At 54.1% G+C, this 26,266-nt stretch overlaps 1 pseudogene across 1 annotated transcript in view; it reads left to right on the forward strand.

The window, feature by feature from the left end:
- Positions 1-842: 842 nt before the first annotated feature.
- The window catches only part of LOC146812829 (epidermal differentiation-specific protein pseudogene), a 209,781-nt pseudogene continuing 184,357 nt past the window's right edge, over positions 843-26,266 (forward strand). The window contains exon 1 of the transcript XR_014966910.1: positions 843-899. The product of XR_014966910.1 is annotated as an epidermal differentiation-specific protein pseudogene (transcript). The remainder of the gene's footprint in view (positions 900-26,266) is intronic.

Consider the following 26,266-nt stretch of genomic DNA (forward strand, 5'->3'; position numbering starts at 1 on the left):
TCAACATGCGACTTCTTAGGAACCAAACCATTACCAGACAAAGTGTGGCCTAAATATTCTACTGAACTCTTAAATAACTTACACTTGTGTGCCTTGAGTGTAAGTCCAGATGTTTCTAGCCTTTTACACACTTCTATGAGATGTAATTCATGTTCAGCCTCATCTTTTGAAAATACCAAGATGTCATCTTGTAAAGCTTCCGTATAGACATTGATATTGTCTCCTTGACCCCCTTGAGGAATTACTTGGGGTAGGGATCTGAAAACCTCTTGGCCCTCAGAACCTAGACAGTGAAGTAAAATACTTTTCTTTATTTCAGCCCCCATGCGTTCCCCATCTATAGCCTTCATATAATTGAAGAATTCCTCTTTCCATCTAGGCCAGGGTAATGGTGGGTCACCTTTACTTTGGAGAAATTTAGCAGGGGCTTCAAATTGCATGTTTGTTCTTGACCTGAGTTATTTATGTATCTTTTGTGCCTTATGAATAGAGTTTAAATGTGCATTCTACTACTGCTTACACTGAATTAATCATTTGACATTTATATACTCTTTAAAATATTTTGGCCAACTAGTGTTGACTAAAGTACTGAAATATGCGTAATAAACTTGAAACAGCTTCTAAATTGCCACTGTGTAGTCTACTTTGTCTCTTTCCGGCATCTTCGTAGCTGAAACGGCTTCAATTTACTCTTCGTATCTCTTTTCCCCGTTGCTAGGTAACCAATTGGACGCTTCAAGTGTCCGTAGTACGTGCGTGATGATGCGCACGGTATGACACGAATGCAAACAAAGATCCCTCTAGATGCAGGCAATGACGCGCTGTGTGACGCTGCGCCGGTGCGAGAAACGACGCGTGATGAAGGCGCGCTCTCCACTTGAAAAATGCCCGACTCAACCGTAAGTCCTGTGGCCCACTGAATAGTCTTTTGGTTATTTTTAACACCAAAAAAAACAACAGTACTTGTACAGGGCTTGTTGCCTTCGCCTTGTTACTCACAGAACACTCTTCCGCATAACACGACTTCTTCCTCTCGTCGCACAGCGGTCACGTTCTCCTCCACCAAAGAGCACAGCTACCTCGGTGTTCTAGACGGACGGGCCGCGGCAGCGCCAGCAGGTCCCGGTGAAGGTGGTCGTTACAACGGTCCGCGGCAGCGCCAGCAGGACCCGGTGAAGGTGGTCGTTACAACGGTCCGCGGCAGCGCCAGCAGGTCCCGATGAAGGTGGTAGTCACAACGGTCCGCGGCAGCGCCAGCAGGTCCCGACGAGGATGGAGGATGCAGAAGGCCGCGGCAGCGCCAGCAGGCAGGACGATAGTTCACAAGGCAGGGCTACGGCAGCGCCGGTAGTCCGTCAAGGATGAGTTCTTCTCGGTGTCTCTCGACTCCAGGATACAACTGCCTTCCTGCTCTGGAGCTGCCCCAGTTATAGGTCTGGCGCCCTTTGATGTGCGGACCCTCGCACTTGGAGGTCGGGAGCTCCGGGATGAGGGAGTCCAGACACCCAGCAGGGTGGTGGAGCCAGCGCCCGGGGGAGCTGGGGGGCGATCGGCACCTGGCGGGGGAGAGCCATCGACACTTCTTTCTCCCATCGACCTGCCAAGTGGTCCGTTCACCTCCTGGGTGGATGGTGGTGCCGGGATGTCGGGGCCTGGCCGGGCCCAGGGGTAGGGTCGAGCTGAGGCCACGCGGCCTCGTGGTGCAGTGCCCAAGATGGCGGCCGGGCAGGGCGAGGGAGCCGGTAGTGGTTCGGCCCCATGATACAGAGATGTCCGGGGGCAGGAGTCCCATCTGGAGACGGGGTGCGGGTTGTTTCTGTGGGTAACACCTGGAGGGCCGGGGCTCGGGCCCTGTCATGCGGGGAGGGAGCAAGCCCTTCATGTGGCCTGTCCAACATGCGTCCCCCCCAGCTGAAGGCGGGGAGAGTCACCCATCCACTTGGGGACTCTCCTCGTCGAGGCGGAAAAAGCGTGACAGGCCATCTGCGTTGGCGTGGTCTTGGCCCGGTCGATGTTCCACAGTGAAGTCCATCCCCTGCAGGGAGATGGACCAACGCATTAGTTTGGGGTTTTCCCCCCGCATCTGCATTAGCCACTGCAGGGGTCGATGATCTGTTTGCACCCGGAAGTGGGTACCGAAGAGATAGGGCCGGAGCTTTTTGAGGGCCCACACCACTGCAAAGGCCTCCCTCTCGATGGTGCTCCAGCGCTGTTCTCGGGCCAGGAGGCGTCTGCTGATGAAGGCCACCGGTTGGTCAAGTCCCTCGGAGTTCAGCTGGGAGAGGACCGCCCCGATGCCATGGTCGGAGGCATCTGTTTGCACGATGAATTCCCGACTGTAGTCGGGGGCCTGGAGCACAGGGGCAGTGCACATGGCGGCTTTCAGCTTTTCGAAGGCCGCTTGACAGTCTGGGGTCCAGTTGATCTTCTTCGGGTGGTTTTTGGATGTGAGTCCCGTGAGGGGCCCCACAATGCTGCCATAGTCCCTCACGAACCGCCGGTAGTAGCCGGTGAGCCCCAAGAAGGCTCGGACCTCGGTCTGCGTGACTGGGGGCTGCCAGGACTGGATGGCAGCGATTTTGAGTTGCAGAGGGGCCACCAGACCGCTTCCCACCTGGTGTCCGAGGTAGGTCACGGACCCCTGACCAATTTGGCACTTGCTGGCCTTGATTGTGAGGCCGGCCCGTTGGAGGGCCTGCAGGACCTCTCGGAGGTGGTGGAGGTGGTCGGACCAGTGGCGGCTGTACACAGCGATATCGTCCAGGTAGGCGGCGCTGAACTCCTCGAGCCCCGCCAAGACCTGGTTCACCAGTCGCTGAAAAGTAGCCGGGGCATTCTTCATGCCGAAGGGCATGACTTTGAAGTGGTAGTGGCCATCGGGGGTAGAAAAGGCGGATCGTTCTTGGGCCCGGGGTGTGAGACCGATCTGCCAGTAGCCCGCTGTCAGGTCGAAGATGCTGAGGTAGCGGGCAGCCCCATGCGGTCGATCAGTTCATCCGCTCGGGGGATGGGATGAGCGTCGGTTCTGGTGACAGCATTCAAGCCCCGATAGTCGACGCAGAATCGGAGCTCAGGAGTGGTGCCGGGGGCAGCAGCTTTGGGGACCAGCACGACCGGGCTGGCCCAGGGGCTGTCCGAGGGCTCGATGACCCCGAGCGTGAGCATCTTTGATACCTCCTCTTGGATGCAGGCCCGTACCCGATCTGGTACGCGGTACGCCCGGTGTCTGATAGGGGGATTGTCCCCAGTGTCCACGTCGTGCAAGCACCAGGGGGTGACCCCTGGGGTGAGGGAAAACGGGGTAGCAAACTGCAGCAGGAGGTCCCGGCAGCCTTGGCGCTGCTCCGGGGTGAGGGCATCGGAGAGCCGGACCCCGTCCACGGAACCATCCTTCTCACGAGTCTTCAGGAGATCAGGGAGAGGCTCGGAGTCTTCTTCCGCTCCACTGTCTGTAGCCATCAGGAGGCTGAGCTCCGAGCGCACAAAGTGGGGTTTGAGTCTGTTGGTGTGGAGGACCCGGAGGGGGTTCCGTGGAGATTCCATATCGATGAGATAGGTGACGGGGCTCTTGCGTTCGACCACTTTGAAGGGCCCCGTCCACTTGTCCTGCAAGGCACATGGTTCGGTGGGGGACATCGCCCACACTTGTTGGCCAGGTTCGAATTCGATGGAGGAGGCATTTTGATCGTACCATTTTTTCATGTCCTCCTGACTGGCCTCAAGGTTCGCCTTCGCCGTTTCTCTGAATCGCCTGGTCTGATTGCGTAGGGTCAGGAGGTACTTGAAGACGTCTGGAGGGGTCTTTAGGGGGGCCATCTCCCAACCTTCTTTGACTAGGCTGAGGGGCCCTCGCACAGGGTGCCCGTACAAGAGTTCGAAAGGGCTAAAGCCGAGGGACTTCTGGGGAACTTCTCGATAGGCGAAGAGGAGGCACGGAAGTAGTACATCCCACTGGCGACGGAGGGGCTCTTCCAACCCCCCAATCATTCCCTTGAGCGTGCGGTTGAACCGCTCGACTAGTCCGTTTCCTTGAGGGTGATAGGGGGTCGTGAATCGGTAGGTGACCCCGCACTGTTGCCAGAGGGACTTCATATACTTCGAAATAAAGTTTGTGCCTCTGTCGCTGACGACTTCTCGGGGGAAGCCCACCCGGGAGAAGATCCCCATTACGGCCCGGCCGACCACCGGGGCTGTTACAGTTCGCAGGGGCACAGCCTCTGGGTAGCGGGTGGCGTGGTCCACCAGTACCAGGATGAACCGATGTCCTTGTGCTGTACGGGGGTCCAGGGGCCCCACAATGTCTATTCCCACCCTCTCGAACGGGGTGGTGACAACTGGGAAGGGTTGTAGAGGTGCTTTGAGCTTGCGGCCGCTCTTCCTGCTGGCCTGGCACGTGGGGCAGGACCGGCAGTGGTTGAGGACGTCGTTTCTCATCTTTGGCCAGAAAAAGTGGGTCACCAGGCGACTGAAGGTTTTGTCCTGGCCCAGGTGTCCAGCCAGAGGGACATCGTGGGCCAAATTTAACAGGAAGTCTCTAAAACGGAGGGGCACCACCAGTACTCGACTGGCCCCTAACTCCGCGATTCTCTGTTCACTGTACAATAGGTCGTTGTCCCAATAGATCCAATGGGCTCCGGTGGTGTCCCCTGCGATCTGGGCAAGGGCTTGCTGGCGGAGTCCCTCGAGGGAGGGACAGGTCTTCTGTTCTTGGCGGAACTGTTCCTGGGTGGGCCCCCCTTCTTGACGCCACTGAGCCAGGTTGGGAAGGTCCTGGGGCTGAGCGAGCCCTTCGGGGGTTTGCTCTGGGGGGTCGGTACGGTCGGTGTCCTCTACTGGAGCGATCGGGGGAGGAGGGGCTGGCCATTCTGGTTCCTCTGGTCGGGGGATGGCACGGGCGGCCATGGACCGGGTGGTTACGCACGCCCAGTCCGGGAGGCCCAACATCCCCAGGTGCTCTCTTCTTTCTACGGCGGCCCACGGGGAACTCTCAAGATCATTCCCCAGGAGACAGTCCACGGGGGCATCATTTCGGACCGTCACCTTCAACATGCCGGAGACTCCTCCCCATTCGAAGGGGACGCAGGCCATCCGACATAGACTCTCCGAATTGTCGGCTGAACGGACGGGGCAGAGAATGTTCGGCAGGATCTGCTCTGGCTTTACCAGGTGACAGCGGACGGCCCTCACACTGGCCCCCGTGTCACGTAGTGCTTCGGCCCGGCGTCCATTAATGTTCACCCATTGACTATATTTTCTGGTGTTGGCGGGTAGGGGAGCCCGCGGGACCATGTCTCTTCCCCCTAGGCACGCTAGAACCATGGCGGCCGGTTCCCACTCCTGTTGTTCCTGCTCGTACTCTTCCTGTTCTTCGGAGATTTGTTCTCCCCCCAGGGCGGCGGCAGCTACCTGGCGGGGTCTCGGAGTTTGGTTCTGTGGACAGTTCGGGTCATTGGCGTAGTGGCCGACTCGCTGGCATCGGTGACACGTGACATTGGCTCGGAACCCCGGGCGCATCGGGGGGGTTGCCCCGGCTGGCCGGGGCCGGGTGCTGGCAGCGGGAGCGGCCGGGACGGTGTCTCTTCCTCGTCCCTGGCCTCCTCCTCCTCCTCGGGGACGGTGCTGACCTTGGTTGTTCCGGTTCTGTTCGTGCGGCCCTCTCCGGCCCACTCGGGTGCTTTCCCACCGGTCAGCTTCGGCGGCGAGTTGCCGTGGGTCAGTCAATTTACTGTCGAGGAGGTGCTGCCTGAGCTCGACGAAGCAGTTGTTAGAGAGGTGCTCCCACACCATGAGATTAAAAAGTTGCTCGTAGGTCGTTACGTGGCTTCCCTTGATCCAACCCTCGAAGGCTCGGCTGAAATAGTTGACATATTCCACCCAAGTTGTACCCGGGATCCGGGTGCAGTCTCGGAACCTCTGGCGGTACATTTCGGGTGTGAGCCCATATCGGGTGAGGAGGGCAGCCTTCATGTGGTCATAGGATGACATCAGATGGTCTGGGAGCTGTAACAGGGCATCGCGGCCTTCATTGACGAACCTCCCCCATAGACCGGCTCCCCAGTCACTTCGATCGATCCGGTGGGAGGTCATGGCGATCTCATAGGCCTTGAACCACTGTTGTATGTCGTCCTCTCGGACATACTCTCGACCGACATCTTTGGGGATGTGGACTTTCTTTTCTGTCGCTCCCGGGGTGCGCGGTTGCTCGGGCACCTCCAGTTCTTTGTTCTGCTTCCGTAGGTCTATTTCTGCCAGCTTGCGCTCGTGTTCGTATGCTAATCTCTTTTCTTTGAGCTCTCTCTGCCTCTGTTTTTCTTCCCGTTCTTCTCGGAGCCGCAGATGCTCTAGGTTCAGTTTTTGTTCGGCTAATTTTAGTTCACCGTCCATTTTGAGCCGTGCCATTTCTAACTCATGTAGTCTGTTTTTTTTCTCTCTCTTGGATCTCTTCCTGCGAGAGGCCCGTTCTTCGCTCTTCGGGAGCCGTGGTGTTCCTCTCTGATGCTGCAATGTTTTGGTCCGGGGATCTGGCGGCCCCGGTTTCTGCCCACGACTCAATGGCGTGCTTGAAATCGTCTTTGGTACTCAGGCCGGTGGTAGCAATGCCTAGTTCAATGCAGAATTGTTTCAATTCACGATGGCTGTACTCTTCCAATTTCTCCATCTGGAATTTCTCGGTGGATCCGCTCTCTTTGGTTGACATTGTGGTTTTGTCGTGGGGTGAGCTACTCTCTGTACGATTACGCGTTGATTCGGATCGCGCCGCTGGCCACCAATGTTAGACGGACCGGGAGGGTCGGCCGAGGACAAGGGGAGAGGTCTCCAGGGAGAGCCGTCTCCAGCGATCGTACAGACGAGTAACTTCCCCCCCACAGATGTACACCACACAAGGATAAGGTTTAACGTTCTTTATAAGCGATCTCTTAGGTACGATGGAATGGTACAAGGAGGTCAGGACTCAGGGGTCCCCTCGATACTAGTCTCTTGGTTGGGAAAGGGGGTAGCGGGACAGTCTTGTTACCAATCTGGTAGATGCGATGATATGATGGATAGCTCACAATCCTCGAGCTCGGTGTTCTAGATGGACGGGCCGCGGCAGCGCCAGCAGGTCCCGGTGAAGGTGGTCGTTACAACGGTCCGCGGCAGCGCCAGCAGGACCCGGTGAAGGTGGTCGTTACAATGGTCCGCGGCAGCGCCAGCAGGTCCCGATGAAGGTGGTAGTCACAACGGTCCGCGGCAGCGCCAGCAGGTCCCGACGAGGATGGAGGATGCAGAAGGCCGCGGCAGCGCCAGCAGGCAGGACGATAGTTCACAAGGCAGGGCTACGGCAGCGCCGGTAGTCCGTCAAGGATGAGTTCTTCTCGGTGTCTCTCGACTCCAGGATACAACTGCCTTCCTGCTCTGGAGCTGCCCCAGTTATAGGACTGGCGCCCTTTGATGTGCGGACCCTCGCACTTGGAGGTCGGGAGCTCCGGGATGAGGGAGTCCAGACACCCAGCAGGGGGGTGGAGCCAGCGCCCGGGGGAGCTGGGGGGCGATCGGCACCTGGCGGGGGAGAGCCATCGACACTTCTTTCTCCCATCGACCTGCCAAGTGGTACGTTCACCTCCTGGGTGGATGGTGGTGCCGGGATGTCGGGGCCTGGCCGGGCCCAGGGGTAGGGTCGAGCTGAGGCCACGCGGCCTCGTGGTGCAGTGTCCAAGATGGCGGCCGGGCCGGGCGAGGGAGCCGGTAGTGGTTCGGCCCCATGATACAGAGATGTCCGGGGGCAGGAGTCCCGTCTGGAGACGGGGTGCGGGTTGTTTCTGTGGGTAACACCTGGAGGGCCGGGGCTCGGGCCCTGTCATGCGGGGAGGGAGCAAGCCCTTCATGTGGCCTGTCCAACAGATAAGCTTGCTTATTTCTTTGTTTTGTGCCTTGAAAAGTCTCTCCACACGCCAATTTCCCAACGATTTGTTCTGTTTAAATAACCAGGAATGAATCCACTTCAGTAGCAATCACCAGCATTTAAGTGCATAATACGCAGAATAACGTGGGTAAAAATACTCCGCTCCCGTGCTGAATATGGCAAGAGTAGTTCCGCTCGTCGCCATTGTAAATATTACACCAAATCTTGTCAAACAGTGATGTTTATTCTTTCAGCACGGCATAACATCCAAAGCAATCAACAGCAGATGACAAACTGATTGTCCTGGAATCTCCTGCCCCAGAAGCTCCACATGGAACTCTGGAATCTACATTTATACAAATACATGTCACATGCCTTAAAGTGAACATACATATAAATAATAACATAGTGGAAATGTAACATGGTGTCAGAAACCCTTGTCGTTTTCAATGGTGTGATGCGAAGAAGTGCTGCTGCAGAGAAGATGAAAAGTGTACGGTGTGATCCAAGCCTGGATCAGAGGTCAGAAGAACCTGAAAGCAGAGGTGACAGAGTCTGGGTCACTTCAGGGTGACCAGGGGCACGAAAGACGAATGCCCACCGATGTCTGGTGCTTCAGATGATGCGATGCATGACTCTGCAGCCACGGGGACCAGGAGATGTTGACGATGACCAAAGTCCGGAGGTGAGCTGTCCCACGAAGGATGTCGAGTGCTGGGGGGTCAGTGTACAGATTGAACACCAACAAGCCTTGGCAACTGCACCCCATGCGGGCAGAGAAAATAAGCTTCGGTGAGGACCAGCAAGGTCCTGGAGGCTCTCGAAGCTATAGAGAGTCAGGGCACGTCTGGAGCAACCAGAAAAGCCCATGGAAAGTCAAAGTTACCTTCGCAGGGACCCACAGGCCAACGGACCAGGGATAGCGAAGGGACCTTGAGCTGAATCACAAAATACCTGCCCACGGAACACTCGTGGAGTGTAGGCCAGAGATCTTCAGTGGAAATACTGCTCGGGGTTAGGACTACACCTAGACCAAAGCACAGCCTCAGGGATCACCAGAAAGCATATCCTGCTGCAAATGTACGCGGTGCACAGGGGTTCGGGTTGCACGGTCCCCACGAGGGATACTGGTCTCAGAATTGCTGAGAGAGCAGATCGACCCCAGAGACCTTGGGAACCCACCTCCTGTGTTGCAAAAATCTTCGGAGTCCTCAGGAACTTGGGAAATGCGAACCGGTCAGATGCGTTAAAGGCCCCTGCCTTGCAGGGGAGTAACTCCTTTACTCCAAGGGAGATTCTTCTGTCGTCCAGCGAAGTGTAGATCGTCAAAAGTACTTGGTTTCTGTAGTAGAGTTCAGTCCAGGTAAAATCTAAAATCCTGTAGTCAGGGTTCCTACTTTATACCCAAGGAAGGGGTGGGACAAACTCTGGGGACCCTCCTATCGGAGGGTCAGGACAGAGGGGTGGCTACACCTGTGTCCTTTGTCCTGTTTCGCGTCAGAGCAGAAGCAAATGGCTCCTGCAACCGGTTTGAACTAGACTATGCACAGGGACACCAAATGTGCAGACAGTGCAGACTTCAAACACTCTTCACAGTGCACTCACCCAGCCCTAATACACCAAATCCTGTCTGGGAGGTGGTCACACCTCCCTTTGACAGGAAACCTATTGTCAAGCCTTCCCCTGCTCGAGCTTGGCTCAGCAGCAGGAGGGAAGACTCGTGTCTGTGGCTGGCAGCATCCATTTTGTGATGCCCAGGTCGAGAAGGCTGGTACCGGGTAGACCGGTGACCCACATTAGTGGTTCTTGAAGGGAGGAACCATACCTCCCACTCCAAATGCTGGTGTGGAGTTATGATTCAAAGGTGTTTGACACCAAACACGACATGTTTCTAAGCAGCCGTTTTAAAGTTAGCATTTACCGCAAGGTTATCATGCACTTAAGTATATATGGTTGGCTGCATCACAGATAACCCCCTAGAATAGGTTCCGAAGGCTGCAGTGGGGCTCTGCTCATGCAATGGCACCCTCACACATAAAACCCAGCACCCTGCCTTCAGGATTGATAAAGCCTGCCATAGAGGTGACTGATAGGTTTATATGTGCAGTGATTTAGAATAGATATAGTGAACCTATATCTAAGAAAAGGGTGCATGCACCACCTTACACAGGCTGCAGTAGCAGACCTGTGGTGTCATTTTGAATGGTCTCTCAGGGGTGGCATAATACATGCTGCAGCCCCTGGGAGGCCTCTGGGGTACCTATGCCCTGGGTACATGGTGTACCATATACTAGGGACTGATAAGGGTACCCCAGAATCCAATCTGGAGTGTACCTAAAGTACATGCACAACCAATTTAGGGATAAAGCAGATAGGCTGGGGTCCTGAACAGCAGGATCCCAGTCAGACTAAGTCGAAAACCAGCAAAACACCAGGAGAAATGTGGGGGTAACCATGCAGTCAGATTTCACCTTCATACAGGATGTACGTGCAGAGTGGGATGCATGAATGCATGGTTAGTGAAGGGCTTGTTTGAGTGAGATTGCAGATTGAGCAGTGAGGAGGACAGGTGGGTGTAGTGTCACATGAGTGCAGGGTGAGTAGTGGGCTTGTGTGACTGCAGGGTGGGGTACAGGGTGAAAAGCACAAGTGCATTGGGAGTGCAGAGTGATCGCTGTGAGTGCAGGGTGAGCATGAAAGTGAAGGGTGAGAATGAGGAGGAGTTGTCTGAATGCAGGGTGCATTCCCAGACACTGGAAGTAAATCAGCATTTATTTACGGCGGCGTAGGGTCTCAGATATAAGTTAATCTATTGCTATTATGGCACTAATCAGGCATCCAGGGTGGAGGAAATAAATAATGTCCTCACCCTGCAACAAACTTCCAGTCTTATGATTAGGGTTGCCAGCTCGTTATTTTGATATTGCAGACGGTACAAAAAAAAAAACCAGTCACCTAAAGCCGTATTTTCAGCACTTATCTGTGCGTACTTTGAACAGCAAAAATAAATAGAATAGCACTTTTAATTGTGTTCTAGGGCGGCCTGAATGACTCATGACTGATAATTAAAGGGAACAAAGACAGAAAAGTCACATTACAAATGAATACATATTTTTTTATTTCTAACCCTATTTAGTGTCAAGAGAGGTCTTTGCAGACTCTTTAAACACATGGCTCACATTTTTCTTTTGGCAACCCAACGTTATATTCCTTTTCATGAAATACATTCTCACACTAGTAAATGTAAAATACAAATGTAAGGAATCAGCAGGGTGGGGGCCCAGGGGGAACTGTAACCAGAAAAAGCACTAAGCCTTGGTAACCAGTTTACAAAGGCATGTAAATATGCAAACGGTCTTTAAAGACCTGTGAAAAACTCAGGTGTGCTGAAGATAAGACTCCAAACATCGCCCAGCCGAGCCCACAGCAGCACACTCACTGACCTCCGGCCCCATGGCATTCTGATCTCACTTCAAGGGCTTCAGAGCAAATGAAGTGAGCCTGGAAATGCAGCAAATAAACATCACCACACCTCCAGGCCATCTTCATTTACATGTGCTTGCAGAGGCATTTACGCCCCCCTGGGAACCCCCCCACACCCTCCCCCCACAGGGGGGCGCACCCCACAGTTAGAAGACTCCTGCTCTAAAACCTTCTGTCACGTTCCTGTGCATGCTGTAACTGCTGGTGACTCTTAACCCTTTTAGAACCATTTCCACACTCACAGTTAACTTTTACATGTGTGTTTCAGTACAGTGAACACAGTGAACTCAGTGGGGCATAAAACAGAAAACAGAATTTACGAAAGGAGACAAAAAGGAATAAACTTTGTTACATAGAACACAGTGGACAATACCACCAATACCGGGCAGTGTGACAAGGTTAATGGATTTTTCCACAGCAAGTTTTTCTGCACGTGTAAGCCATGAAAACCACCAGCCTGTACCGAATTGGTGGTGCCCCGAGAGCCGCAGCCAGTAACCATGACAATACCTATCAACAACAGAGTATTGTTTCTCAATACCAATTTACTCTTTCTAGGCACTATTTCGCCTTAAAAATTGAGAAATTCATGTCTCTGGTTCCCCCAGATAGAATTGTATTGAGTTTGGTGTATTTTTGCCCATTGTTCATTAAAATGCTCTCAATTTTTCTGAACTGGTCTGCAAATTATACCGTGCTGCTTTCTTTACCTTGAAATTGTCACTACTGCTTGAAATGAACACACATTTTTTGAGAATTGCCACCTGCTTGTACCACAGCTACCAGGGGTTGAGGTGAGATTCTTTCAAAACTCTGGATTCCTAACAGATTGTGATTAGAACTTTGGTAGAGTGTCAAATTACTGACAATAATAATCACTGGGAGAGCAAAGGGGTTTTGTGCAGTGAGGCACCAATTTTGCTGTTCCGTCTTATGCATAGACGTGTCATTAATTGAGTTTCAGCAAAAATATCTGCAACTCAGGACTGCAATGAAGGGAAACCAACCACATTAATGATGCAAGTGGGTAGTGTCAATTGTAGAAATTGGCGGCGACCTTCTTACAAAGATGTTGAGCACCTGCATGTATTATTTTACAAATTAGGCACTGCATACTGGGTTTCTAAGCAAGACAATATATACCTATGATTGGTATTTTTAAAAGTTTGAAGGGCAACGTGTGCTGCCCATCACTTATAGAGACTGTGGACATAATATCAGGATTTCACTCCAACCACTGGATCATTCTTCATTTTCTTCTTTTTTTGGTACCTCAAGTCATGTCGTTCACCAGAGAAGGGCGTTGTGACTAAAGAGCGTAATAAATGTACATCTGTATGCCCCATTATCAATTTCCAGTACCCCTAGACCTTCTGTGCCAGGGTGTTCATCGGGTGATTGGATTATAGAATATCAAAGCTAGAAATATCAAGTTACACTTATATCGTGGACCAAATATCGGGACACCAAATCTAGAAAGGTAAGTGCATATAGAGGTAGTGTTGATGTATTATTTTTAACACCACATCTATGCTAGGGGTGGGGGAGATGTTACATTCCACCTGTGGAATCGGTAGAAGTTGGTGACTCAACATTTCTCAAGATTTGGCAACCCCCTAGTGTGATTTTTCAATGCAGGTGGGCGGTCGCTGTCAGAGGGCTGTTTGTCGAGTAGATTTGCTGCCGCTCTAGTAGATTTTCTAGTTCAGCTGCACCAAAATCAGCTCAAATGGGCATGTGCTCCTGCACACTTCATGGTGCCATTTGTGCTGATTTTACAGCGTTGCTCACACTACCAGCGCTAACTTGCAGTGCAGCATGCATATCTTCCACCTGTTGGAATCGCTGTTGAGAGAAGAGGATTTGAGTGCTAACTGCATTGAATTAAATAAAAAAAATAGTGGAAGTCTCCTTGCTGTAATCTCTCTTTAGTTGTTATTAAAATTAAATTGCTTTATCATCCAGTCAAGAAGTAAAACACTTCTCTAAAAAATAACACACAACCCAATTGTCTTCTCAAGAGGGAATAGAATAAATCAGGTGAGTGGATATTCAGGTAGAACCATCCATCCCCTACATCACACCTGGAAGCAGGGTCTTCTCTTCATGTGCTATACGCTCAGTCATGTTTGTTTATTCCGGCTGTTTACCACGTGACAGGAATGAGCAATGAAGATATTCAGAGTGCTCAACAAGGGAACATATTCTTGAAGATGCCAGTTTTGAAAAGTGATTCATCTAAGACTTGGGTGGTCAGATTTCTAATTAAATCCAACTATCCAGTGTAAACAACTTTTCCACGTGTAGGAGAGGTTATGGGGCGATAAAAATCTGAGAACTGCACAGGACACCATGGAACAAGGATCGAGGAGAGCAACAACTCAGAGTCACGGGTGTAGCTTAGTCAATAATGTAAGTGGATTGTGAGCCTGAGATTTCCTAACAAGCAATAAGGTTTACCCAATTACCTAGGGCAGGGTGGGCTGGAGCTCTGGGTGGTGGTAATGTATAGGGTAAGGGGCATTAGTTTTCAGTTACTTAGAGCAGTAAGGCTGTCACAATGCTCATGTGTTCCTCAGGGCCAGCATGAAGATTTAGAAGTCCACCTTCAGGCACCATCAAGTCTGAATAACTTTTTTTAAAACCAAATTTTACTGGATGTACCAGTGCAAAGCATCATCTACTGCAACTTACAAATAAGTGTTGTGGCATTTCTTGACCTGATCATGAACATTTGTATTCTTCCGGCAGTTACACACATTACATTGGCAGTCCGTGATAATATTCATAGCGAAGATGCTCAGAACCAGTATGCAAGTATATGTCTGCAAGACCTGGCTGCCTCTGTATTAGTTAAAATTAACTTCGCTCCCACTCATGTAGCTGGCCATACCCTAGATCTTATTGTAACAAACTCTCCGGATATCAAGTGTGGTGATACCATCCCGCTCACTTGGACTGACCATTTGCTAATACATTTTCAACTTACCAGCCCTACTAATAGTACTCTTGCTGCACCCACAATCCCAGCTACTCGTCAGTATAGACCATGGCATAAACTGACCCCTGATCATTTTTTCTCTTTATTCTCCTCCTGGGACAGGATAACCATGCTCTACAATGTTGATCAACAACTCGACCATTTCAATTCTCTCATCTCAAATATGCTTGATAAGATAGCCCCTATGAAGCTTCTCACTCATCCACCGAAAGGCACCTCCACCGATTGGTTCACCTCTACTCTGCGGGAGGAAAAAAGCTCTTGTAAGAAACTCGAACGTCTATGGCGTTTTTCGCACAATGAGCAAGATAAAACTAACTATAAGACTGCAATATCCAACTATCATAATAATATCAAAAAGGCTCGCAAATTGCATATTGCATCCTTGTTGGATCAAGCAGGAAAGAACTCTAGGATGCTTTTCCAAATCTTGAAGGATTTTACTAATCCTAAAGCCTGTGAGACCAGAGATATTTCCTCTCAACTCCTTTGTGACAATATTTCCTCTTTCTTTATTCAGAAAGTTGAAAATATTTACCAAAAAATTATCTCAGCAAATACCTCCCTTCCCGTTTCTATTGTAGATCTATCGAATCATACTAATGAAGACTCTCAATTATTTACTTTCCCTAGGGTTACTGTCACAGAAGTGTCATACCTATTGGAATGTACTAAATCTGGTTCTCCACTTGATATTATTCCAGCTAAAGTTTCATCTAAACTTTCGGCTCAACTTGCATTACCCATATGTTGCATCATTAACAGCTCTCTAAACTCCGGTAGTCTCCCGTCAGAATGGAAACACGCCCAAATCATTCCCATTCGCAAAAACTCCAAAATCCATCCTTCTGAGTTGTCCAATTACCACCCCATTTCTCTGCTTCCTTTACAGAGTAAGCTCATAGAAAAACATATCAATAGACATCTATCGGCATTTATTGAGTCTACTCATTCACTTGACATCTCTCAATCAGGCTTTCAGGCTAAACATAGCACAGAGACTGCACTTGTGGAGGTAACGGACAATATCAGGATGGCCCTTGATAATGGTCAAGCAGCACTTTTGGTGCTGCTTGACCTCTCAGCAGCATTTGATACCATTTCTCATCAGATCCTGTTGTTGAGATTACAGGGGCTTGGAATTAAGGGACTTGCTCTGAAGTGGCTGACTGATTTTTTTAACGAACAGAACTCAGGCAGTTACTATGGGCCCTTACAAATCTGCCTCCTCTCAAGTTACCAAGGGTGTCCCCCAGGGCTCTTGTTTGAGCCCTACCCTTTTTAATATCTATGTGACCCCTTTGGCGAAACTCATGAGAAACTTAGGGTTCAGTCCTATCTCTTATGCATATGATACCCAACTCCTCCTCACCTTCGATATAAAAAGATCAGACACAAAACATATTTTCTCCCAGGGTATGATGGCTATTGCCTCTTGGATGCAAAGTAATTTCCTCCAATTAAACTCAGAAAAATCTGAGATTATGTTGTTTGGAGGTGCTGCCATCTGTTGGTCACCTAGTTGGTGGCCTGAGGAGCTGGGTAAAGCCCCTATTCCCAAAGAGGAGATAAAAAATCTTGGCATCAAGCTTGATCAAAAACTTACCTTAGATGCCCATGTCAATTCAACGATCGGCACTTGTTATCATGTTCTGGGCCTACTCAGGAGAATTTTTCCCCTGCTTCCTATTTCGACCAGGAAGACTCTGATTCAGACTCTGATCATGAGCAGAATCGACTATTGCAATGCTCTGCTTCTCTCAACACATGAAGCCTCCCTAGGTAAACTACAGGTCATACAGAATACGGCGCCCGTCTAGTGACGGGATCACCGCCCCGGACTCCCTCTATGCCTTTGTTAATAAAGCTTCATTGGCTCCCAGTGAAGAAAAGAGTGGAATTTAAGATAGGATGCATGATCTTCAAGGCCTTAAATAAGCTCAGTCCCTCCTACCTTGCCAGGAAATTCAATATCTATACTCCTTTCCGCTCTCTTAGATCTGGATCTAAAAGATTACTTTCTATTCCCAGAATCAAGAAGTCGCGTACTGGTGGTAAAGCCTTTTCTTACCTTGCCCGAGTTTCTGGAATAATCTTCCACAATACCTCTGTACTGACATGACCTTACTCCAGTTCAGAAAGCTTCTGAAAACGTATCTTTTTTAATCTGCTTGCCGCGGCTGTAGGTCTGTTACAAGCGCAGAGATAACCCTCGGGGTGATTCAGCGCTATATAAAATTATAAAAAAAATAAGTACTCAATCCACCCCATATTTTCTCATGTTTTTGGAGGCATCCTGAGCCTTGTAAATTGGTTGTTCCTAGCCCGTGCACCAATCAACAGCGGTCAGCCAAATCACAAGGTGATTTGTGGGGGTGGGGGGTTTCAGGACGCCTCCAGTAGCGAGCAATATCCTGCTTAGCCACGAAGGATGCTACCCCTATGAAAGTCCTCTCTGAGTGGGACTCACCAACTACCTGTAATAGACCCAAGAGCACCTCCCGAGGGCCTAAGTCAATTTGATGGCCCAGAACCCCTGAGATCTCCCAGTCCACCCCACTTTGAAGGATGTCAAGGTCGGCACAAACAGGTCACATGATAGAAGTCAGCAGCCGGTGTGGAGCAGGATGCACATACATCCTGGTCTGCATGATCCATCAACTGCAGTTGTTGAGGGGACAGGTATGTCGCATGGAGATAGTTAATCTGGGCCATCCGCAGGTGTGAAGAAATTGCCAGTTCCCTCTGGGCCAGGAATGCCTCTCGCCAGACATTGTTATCCAGATCACCCACCTTGCCCTCCCATCTACGACGTAGGGGCAAGAAAAGATCTGGTGCATTGGTCATTAGGGAGCAATAGAGCACCGAGATTGCACCCCTGCCCAGATGACCAGTCATGAGTTTCACCTCAAGGGGGCTATATTCAGGGATCTATGCATCTGCTGGAAGGTGACACCAGAGCATGGCACAGCTGAAGATAACAGAAGAATTGTGAGTGAGATAGGCTGAATTGGTCAAGCAGTTCCCGGAAGGACATCAGGGACTCCCGCTAGCGAATGCAACCCAGGTAGGGAATACCTTCACAATCCCATTGAGAGAAGCCTGCAAGGCCCACCACCTGACTCAGCCAGGTATCATGTCAGTGAGGAGGCAAGTCCATTGAGTGAGGCGCAAGGCTGCTCTCCAACAGAGCAGCATCACTTGAGTACGGGACAGTGCAGTGGATGGCAGGGGACTGCCATAAAGTAGATAGAGAAGCCCAGCAAGATCTATAAGGTGTAGTTCAAGACAGTATGTGGTATCATCCCAGCCCCTAGTAAACCATTCATTCACAGGGGCTGTGTGTGCTGCAAGATGATACATGTAGAGATCTGGAAAGCAGATGCCTCCATCACACTGTGATTTGTGAGCCAAGGCAAAACCCCCATTATGTTGCCCACCTGCCCAGACATAGGATATCAATTTCGAAGTTAAGGAGTGAAACTACGTCCAGGTAAAGGGATGAGGGTAATTCACCAAGACACATAGATATCGGGGTAGACACATCATTTTAAACACAGCATTGCACCCCATTGGGTAAAATGGCAGGCGTGCACTTGCGCAAGTCCTAGGGCCGATGCAAGAGGGCAAACGTTGAGGGACCAGGCCAGGTCTTGTGGGCAGGAAATGTGGACCCGCAAGTACATAAAGGATTTGCTTGGAATGTCGTTCCGCCACATTACCAGCTACATTCACAGAACAGATTTTCTAGTATTAACACACAGGCCAGATGCCTTTGCGTAAAGTCGGAGGATCTCAAGGCATCTAGGACCCAAAGCCTGTGGCTCTCTAAGGAAAATCAGGACATCATCGCAGTTCAGCCTTTCATACCACCCTTCCCATCGACAGCTGCAAACACACGCATCTCATCACATCTCATCAGGTGCACCAGCGGCTCTATAGAGAGGGTGAAGAGTAGCAGGGACAAGGGGCAGCCCTGATGCATTCCCCTATAAATTGGGAAAGTCAGGGAGAGGATCCTTTTCACCCAAACCTGAGCAGTGAGGGTCCTGTACAGCAGCCCCAACAATCTGCAGAAGGTGGGTCTAAAGCCCGGCCGTTGGAGCACGGCCTCGAGGAAGGACCAGGAGACCATGTCAAAAGCCTCTTAGAAATCGAACAGAAGGAAAGCCAGATCGTCCTCATGATGGCAAGTTTGAGAGAGTGTCAGCTGTTCCCTCCGAATACAATGGCGGGTGCTCCTACCCTTCATGAAGCTGCACTGGTATGAGTGTTTGAGGTATGGGAGAGCTAACGCCTTCGTGAAAATCTTGATGTCTGTGTGTTGGAAGGCGGACCCTGAGGAGTCGGTGAGACCACCAAGGGGGGGCCCTCACACTGCACGAAGTAGCCGAGCGCTGCCGAGAAGTCCCCTGAGAGATCCTTCCCCTATCACGTACTAGCACAGTAACACCACCACACCGGACTCAAGGAGGTTGTCTATAGACAAGCAATTCTTTATCAGCAATAAAAAGGTTACGAGGTCAATATTTACACGAAGGGATCGAGGGATCCACCAAAAGTCTCAGTGTCTCTTTGGAAGGGTAGAGGTAGCGGGACAGTCTTTGGCAGGAGCGCGGTACGAAGGTACCTGGGGCCCAGTTCTTATCCTCAAGCTGGAGGACCCCCGGGTCTCGGAGGGGTCGAGCCGCGACGGCGTCAGCAGGGCTCTGGCGTACAGTTCGTGGAGAGCCGCGATCCAATCAGCAGGGCTCTCAAGATGGTTTCTGCCCAGCCCGAGCCGTGACGTCGTCAGCAGGGCTCCGAGGGAGGCTTCAGCGAGGTTGGGCCGCGACAGCGTCAGCAGGGCTTCGATGTTCCGGGTGGCTTCAAAGTGTTCACAAGAAGGAGCCGCGATGCAGTCAGCAGGGCTCGTGATGGTTCCGACAAGAGTTCTTCTCCGTAGGGTCAGCCGCGATTCAATCAGCAGGGCTCTCGACTCCGGGATACAACTGCCGATCTGTGGCGGGGTCGCCCCAGATATAGGTCTGGAGCCCTTTGATGTCCGGACCCAGGCGCCCGGGGGGGGCGGAGAAGCCGGGTGGAGGTGGCCAGACGCCCAGCAGGAGAGGCTCCAGGCCCAAGAGAGTTGCAGGGCGATCACACCTAGAGAGGGGAGGACAGTTGGGGGGTCCCATCGATACTGTCCTCCGCCGGGGGCGATGAATGGTTCCTGCGGCACCCCCTGGCCAGTTCGTGGTGCCTCGATGTCGGGGCTTCGCTGGGGTCGAGGCCGGGTTGAGCGGGGTCGCGCTGGCTGGCGCACAGAGTCACGTGGATGCCAACAAGATGGCGGAGCCACGAGGGGTATGCGACCTCGCGCAGCTCAGGATGAGGGGCTTCGGTGCAGTTCAGGAGGGTGGCCCGTGAAGGCCCGGGTGGGGAACGGGCACAACCCACGGGGGTAAGGACCACGCCACGAGGCCGGGTCCAACAGGCGTCCCCCCCAGCCGAAGGCATGGAGAGTCACCCATCTCCTTGGGGATTCTCCTCGTCAAGGCGGAAGAAGCGGGACAGGCCGTCGGCGTTGGCGTGGTCATTGCCGGGCCGGTGTTCAACGTCAAAGTCCATCCCTTGTAGCGAGATGGACCCCCGCAGCAGCTTGGGGTTCTCGCCCCGCATTTGCATTAACCACCGCAGGGGCCGGTGGTCGGTCTGGACCCGGAAGTGGGTACCGAAGAGGTAGGGTCGGAGCTTCTTGAGGGCCCATACTACAGCGAAGGCCTCACGCTCGATGGTGCTCCATCGTTGCTCCCCGGGCAGTAGCCGTCGGCTGATGAAGGCCACTGGTCGGTCGAGCCCCTTTTCATCGACCTGGGACAGGACGGCCCCGATCCCATACTCGGAGGCCTCCGTCTGCACCACGAACTCCTTATTGTAGTCAGGGGCCTGCAGCACCGGGGCCGTACACATTGCTGTCTTTAAGGTGTCGAAGGCGGCTTGGCAGCGGGGTGTCCAGTGCACCTTCTTGGGCTGCTTTTTGGACGTTAGCTCTGTGAGGGGGCCAACAATGCTCCCATAGGCCCGGATAAACCGCCGGTAGTATCCGGTGAGACCCAGGAAGGCCCGGACAGCGGTCTGGGTAGTGGGGGGTTCCCAGGCCTGGATGGCATCTATTTTCGGTTTGAGAGGGGCCATCTGCCCGCTCCCCACTTGATGGCCCAGGTAGGTCACGGATCCGTGGCCGATCTGGCATTTGCTGGCCTTGATCGTGAGCCCGGCCCGCTGGAGGGCGGCCAGGACGGCTTCAATGTGAAGGAGGTGTTCCGCCCAGTGGTTGCTGTACACGGCAATGTCATCTAGGTAGGCCGCGCTGAAAGCCTCAAGCCCGGCCAAAACCTTGTTCACCAGTCTTTGGAAGGTGGCCGGGGCGTTCTTCATTCCGAAGGGCATCACCCGAAAGTGGTAATGCCCATCCGGGGTTGAAAAGGCGGATCTTTCTTGGGCGCCGGGGGTGAGCTGGATCTGCCAGTACCCGGCGGTGAGGTCCAGCGTGCTCAGGGAGCGAGCGACCCCTAAGCGGTCGATGAGTTCGTCAGCCGGGGTATAGGGTGGGCGTCCGTCTTGGTCACTGCATTCAGGGCTCGGTAGTCCCCGCAGAATCATAACTCCGGGGGTGGCCGGGAGCTGCGGCCTTTGGCACCAGGACGACAGGGCTGGCCCACGGGCTGTCGGAGGGTTCGATGACCCCCAGGGCCAGCATCTTTGTTACTTCGGCCTGGATGCAGGCCCGCACTCGGTCGGGTACCCGGTAGGCTCTGTGTCGCACGGGGGGGGCTCTCCCCGGTGTCGACGTCGTGGACGCACCAGTGGGTCACCCCCAGGGTGAGGGAGAAGAGGGCTGCGTAGTCCTGCAGCAGTTGCTGGCAGTCGTTGCGCTGTTCCGGAGTCAGGGAAGAGGCGAGTTGGACACCTTTGATGGATCCATCATGGACGTCGGACTGCAAGAGGTCGGGCAGGGGCTCGGAGTCGTCCTCGCCCCCCTGGTCGGTCGCCAGTAGCAGGCTCAGTTCGGTCCGGGCAAAGTGGGGTTTTAGCCTGTTAGCATGTAGGACCCGGAGGGGGTTCCGGGGGGACTCCAGGTCAACCAGGTAGGTGACGGGACTTTTCTTCTCCACTACCTTGAAGGGCCCGGTCTACTTGTCCTGGAGGGCGGCGGGTTCAACCGGGGCCATGACCCATACTTTCTGACCTGGCTCGAATTCTACGGTCGAGGAGTTCCGATCGTACCACCGCTTCATGTCCTCCTGGCTGGCCTCGATGTTGGCTTCGGCCATGGCTCAGAACTTGCGGGTCTGGTTTCGGAGGGTCAGGAGGTATCGGTAGACGTCAGGAGGGGCGCCTTGGGGCTTCGTCTCCCAGCCCTCCTTGACCAGGCTGAGCGGTCCGCGGACCGGGTGTCCGTACAATAGTTCAAACGGGCTGAACCCCAGGGACTTCTGCGGGACCTCCCGATAGGCAAACAGGAGGCACGGCAGCAGGACATCCCATCTCCGCCTGAGGGGCTCTTCCAGGCCCTGGATCATTCCCTTTAATGTTCTGTTGAACCGCTCAACCAGTCCGTTCCCCTGAGGGTGATAGGGGGTCGTGAACTTGTACGTGACTCCGCACTGCTGCCACAGGGACCGCATGTATCTGGAAATAAAGTTCGTGCCTCTGTCGCTCACCACCTCGCGGGGAAATCCGACTCGGGAGAAGATCCCCATTAAGGCCCGGCCTACCACGGGGGCCGTTATAGTTCTTAGCGGGACCGCCTCCGGGTACCTGGTGGCGTGGTCCACGAGGACCAGGATGAAGCGGAGGCCCAGGGCGGTCTGGGGGTCCAGGGGCCCCACGATATCGATTCCGACCCGTTCGAACGGGGTGCTGATGGCTGGAAAGGGTTGGAGGGGGGCCTTGACCCGACCCCCCGTCTTCCCGCTGGCTTGGCAGGTCTGGCAGGACCGGCAGTGGTTGTCCACGTCTCTCCGCATCCGGGGCCAGTAGAAGTGGGTCACCAGACGGCTGTACGTTTTGTCTTGCCCCAAGTGTCCGGCGAGGGGCACATCATGTGCCAGGTTGAGCAGGAACTCCCGGAAGCGGAGGGGGACCACCAACACTCGGCTGGCCCCGAGTTCCGCCACTTTTTGCTCACTGTATAGCAGGTCCTCGGCCCAGTAGACCCAGTGGGTGCCGGTCAGGTCCCCGTTGGTTTGGGCGGACGCTTGTTGGCGGACCCCTTCGAGAGTGGGGCAGGACTGCTGCTCTGGCCGGAACTGCTCCCGGGTGGGACCCCCTTCGTGTCGCCATTGTGTCAGCTCTGGTAGGGCGCACGGGGAAGCAATCTCTTCGGGGGAGGATTCACTAGGTCCAGGGTCGGTGTCCGCCTCCCCCTTGCTGCTGGCGGGAGGGGGTGCGAGCCCCTCGGGCTGGGCGGCCCCGGAGGCCGAGGATGAGCAGGGGGCCCGGGCGGTCATGGACCGGGTGATGGCGCAGACCCAGTCAGATAGTCCCAGCATTCGGAGGTGCTCTCGTCGCTCTACTTGAGCCCAGGGGGAGCTCTCCAAGTCGTTCCCCAGGAGGCAGTCTACGGGGGCGTTGTCGCGTACCGTCACCTTCAGCAGGCCCGTCACCCCTCCCCACTCGAAGGGGACCAGGGCCATCTGGCACAGGCTTTCGCTGTTGTCGGCCGTCCGGACGGGGCACAGCACATTCGGTAGGATCTGTTCGGGGGTCACCAGGTGGCAGCGGACAGCGGTGACACTGGCGCCGGTGTCACGAAGGGCTTCGGCCCGTTGTCCATTGACCGTGACCTGCTGCCGGTACTTCTGGGTGTTGCTTGGGATGGGGGTGCAGGGTACCATTTCTCGGCTACCCAGGCAGACCAGGCTCCCATTCAGTGGTTCCTCGGTCGAGGGTCTCTTCTTCCTCTTCTCCTTCTCCCAGGGCGGCGGCCGCCAGCTGTCGGGGCGGGGGCCCGCCGGCCCTGTTTCTTCGGTTCAGGGGGCAGACCGGATCGCTGGCATTGTGTCCGGTTTGTTGGCAGCCGTAGCACGTTACTGGTGGCCGTGGTCCGGGTCTGGCCGAGGGCGGCCCCCTTCGGGCTAGGCTCGGGGAGAGTTGTTGCTGCGGTGGCCCTCGAAGGGGGCTCCTGGGGGCCCCGGCGGGAGGGTCTCGGTTCCTGTTCGGCCCTCCCCCTCCACCGCGTTGGCGGGGGGGTCCGGTGGGGTTCCTCGGGTACTCCCCCATCGAGTTCCGGGGGACCCGGGAGTTGACCCATCGATCGGCCTCGACGGCGAGTTTTCGCGGGTCGGTCATTTTGCTGTCGAGGAGGTGTTGTCTCAGTTCCACGAAGCAATTGTTGGAGAGATGTTCCCACACGATGAGGTCGACCAGCTGCCCGTAGGTGGTAACTTTGCTACCTTTGATCCACCCTTCTAGGGCCCGACTAAAAAAGTCCACATACTCCAGGTGGTACCCGGGATTTTCTGGCAGTCTCTGAACCGCTGGCGGTACATTTCCGCGGGGAGCCCGTAGCGGGTGAGCAGGGCCTCCTTCATGTGATCATAGGAGGTCATCACCTCCTCCGGCAGCTGGAGCAGTGTGTCTCGACCCTCACTCAGGAACCGCCCCCACAGGCCCGCGCCCCAGTCTTTGCGGGGCACCCGATGAGAGGTCATGGCCACCTCGTAGGCCTTGAACCATTGTTGGATGTCGTCATTCTTGTAGTATTCCTTGACGACCTCTTTCGGGATATGTACCTTGGTCTCGGAAGGCGGTAGAGTGTCTCTAGTACTGGGGGCGTTGGTCCCCCCATTCTTGGCCTTGATTTCGAGCTCCTTGAGACTGCGCTCGTGCTCAAGGGTCAGTTTCTTTTCCTCCAACTCCCGGTGTCGTCTCTTCTCTTCTATCTCCTCTTGAAGCCGTAGCTGTTCTAGGGCCAGTTTCTTTTCCGCCAGCTGGAGTTCGCCGTCCAGCCGCAGTCGTGCGAGCTCTAGCTCGTGGTTCCGGACCTTCTCCCGCTCTCGTATTTCTTCTTCGGAGAGGCCGGTTTCTAGGCTCTTTCTTCCTCCGGTTGCCGGAGTCAGTGCGGTTGATGTGGTCTCAGTCAGGGGCAAGGGACCTTCTTCCTGGGAGGGGCCTGCCCCGGCCTCCAGCCATGTCCTCAGAGCTTTCTGCATCTCCTCTTTGGTACCTAGGCCGGTGGTTGCAATGCCTTTGTCTTTGCAGAATTGTTTTAACTCTTTGTGCGTATATTCTTCCAGCCGTTCGGGCTGGAACTCCATTGTCGCGTTGCTTTCCTGGCTGCTCATGATTACTGTTCGCTTGGATGGGTAGCTAGTGGGAACTGGCTGGTACGTACTGCGTTCGGCTCGGATCCCGTCGCTGGCCACCAAATGTTGGAAGGCGGACCCCGAGGAGTCGGTGAGACCACCAAGGGGGGGCCCTCACACTGCACAAAGTAGCCGAGCGCTGCCGAGAAGTCCCCTGAGAGATCCTTCCCCTATCACGTACTAGCACAGTAACACCACCACACCGGACTCAAGGAGGTTGTCTCTAGACAAGCAATTCTTTATCAGCAATAAAAAGGTTACGAGGTCAATATTTACACGAAGGGATCGAGGGATCCACCAAAAGTCTCAGTGTCTCTTTGGAAGGGTAGGGGTAGCGGGACAGTCTTTGGCAGGAGCGCGGTACGAAGGTACCTGGGGCCCAGTTCTTATCCTCAAGCTGGAGGACCCCCGGGTCTCGGAGGGGTCGAGCCGCGACGGCGTCAGCAGGGCTCTGGCGTACAGTTCGTGGAGAGCCGCGATCCAATCAGCAGGGCTCTCAAGATGGTTTCTGCCCAGCCCGAGCCGCGACGTCGTCAGCAGGGCTCCGAGGGAGGCTTCAGCGAGGTTGGGCCGCGACAGCGTCAGCAGGGCTCCGATGTTCCGGGTGGCTTCAAAGTGTTCACAAGAAGGAGCCGCGACGCAGTCAGCAGGGCTCGTGATGGTTCCGACAAGAGTTCTTCTCCGTAGGGTCAGCCGCGATTCAATCAGCAGGGCTCTCGACTCCGGGATACAACTGCCGATCTGTGGCAGGGTCGCCCCAGATATAGGTCTGGAGCCCTTTGATGTCCGGACCCAGGCGCCCGGGGGGGGCGGAGAGGCCGGGTGGAGGTGGCCAGACGCCCAGCAGGAGAGGCTCCAGGCCCAAGAGAGTTGCAGGGCGATCACACCTAGAGAGGGGAGGACAGTTGGGGGGTCCCATCGATACTGTCCTCCGCCGGGGGCGATGAATGGTTCCTGCGGCACCCCCTGGCCAGTTCGTGGTGCCTCGATGTCGGGGCTTCGCTGGGGTCGAGGCTGGGTTGAGCGGGGTCGCGCTGGCTGGCGCACAGAGTCACGTGGATGCCAACAAGATGGCGGAGCCACGAGGGGTATGCAACCTCGCGCAGCTCAGGATGAGGGGCCTCGGTGCAGTTCAGGAGGGTGGCCCGTGAAGGCCCGGGCGGGGAACGGGCACAACCCACGGGGGTAAGGACCACGCCACGAGGCCGGGTCCAACACTGTGATTATAAGGGAAATCAAGCAAAATTAAGAGCACCAATCTGCAGGTTGTCCTACCTTAGGTATAACTACAATGGTGGCCTCAGTGCCTCAGCATAAAGGGCCAATAGATGCGGAGTCAAGAGATCTTGGTAACGTTTAAAAATTTGATGGGGAACCTATCAGGACCAGAGGTCCTACTGGACTGAAGATCAGATATTGCCTGCCCGACTTACTCCACAGATAGTGGCAGGTCCAGCTCTCATGCCCATGAGGAAGGAATAGATGACAAGGGGCACAGCTCTAAGAAGGGTGCGGTCAAGCTCACCCACTGGAGTTGGGCTTGCCACG

This window comes from Triturus cristatus, chromosome 7 (genome assembly GCF_964204655.1).
Source record: "Triturus cristatus chromosome 7, aTriCri1.1, whole genome shotgun sequence".
Lineage (NCBI taxonomy): Eukaryota > Metazoa > Chordata > Amphibia > Caudata > Salamandridae > Triturus > Triturus cristatus.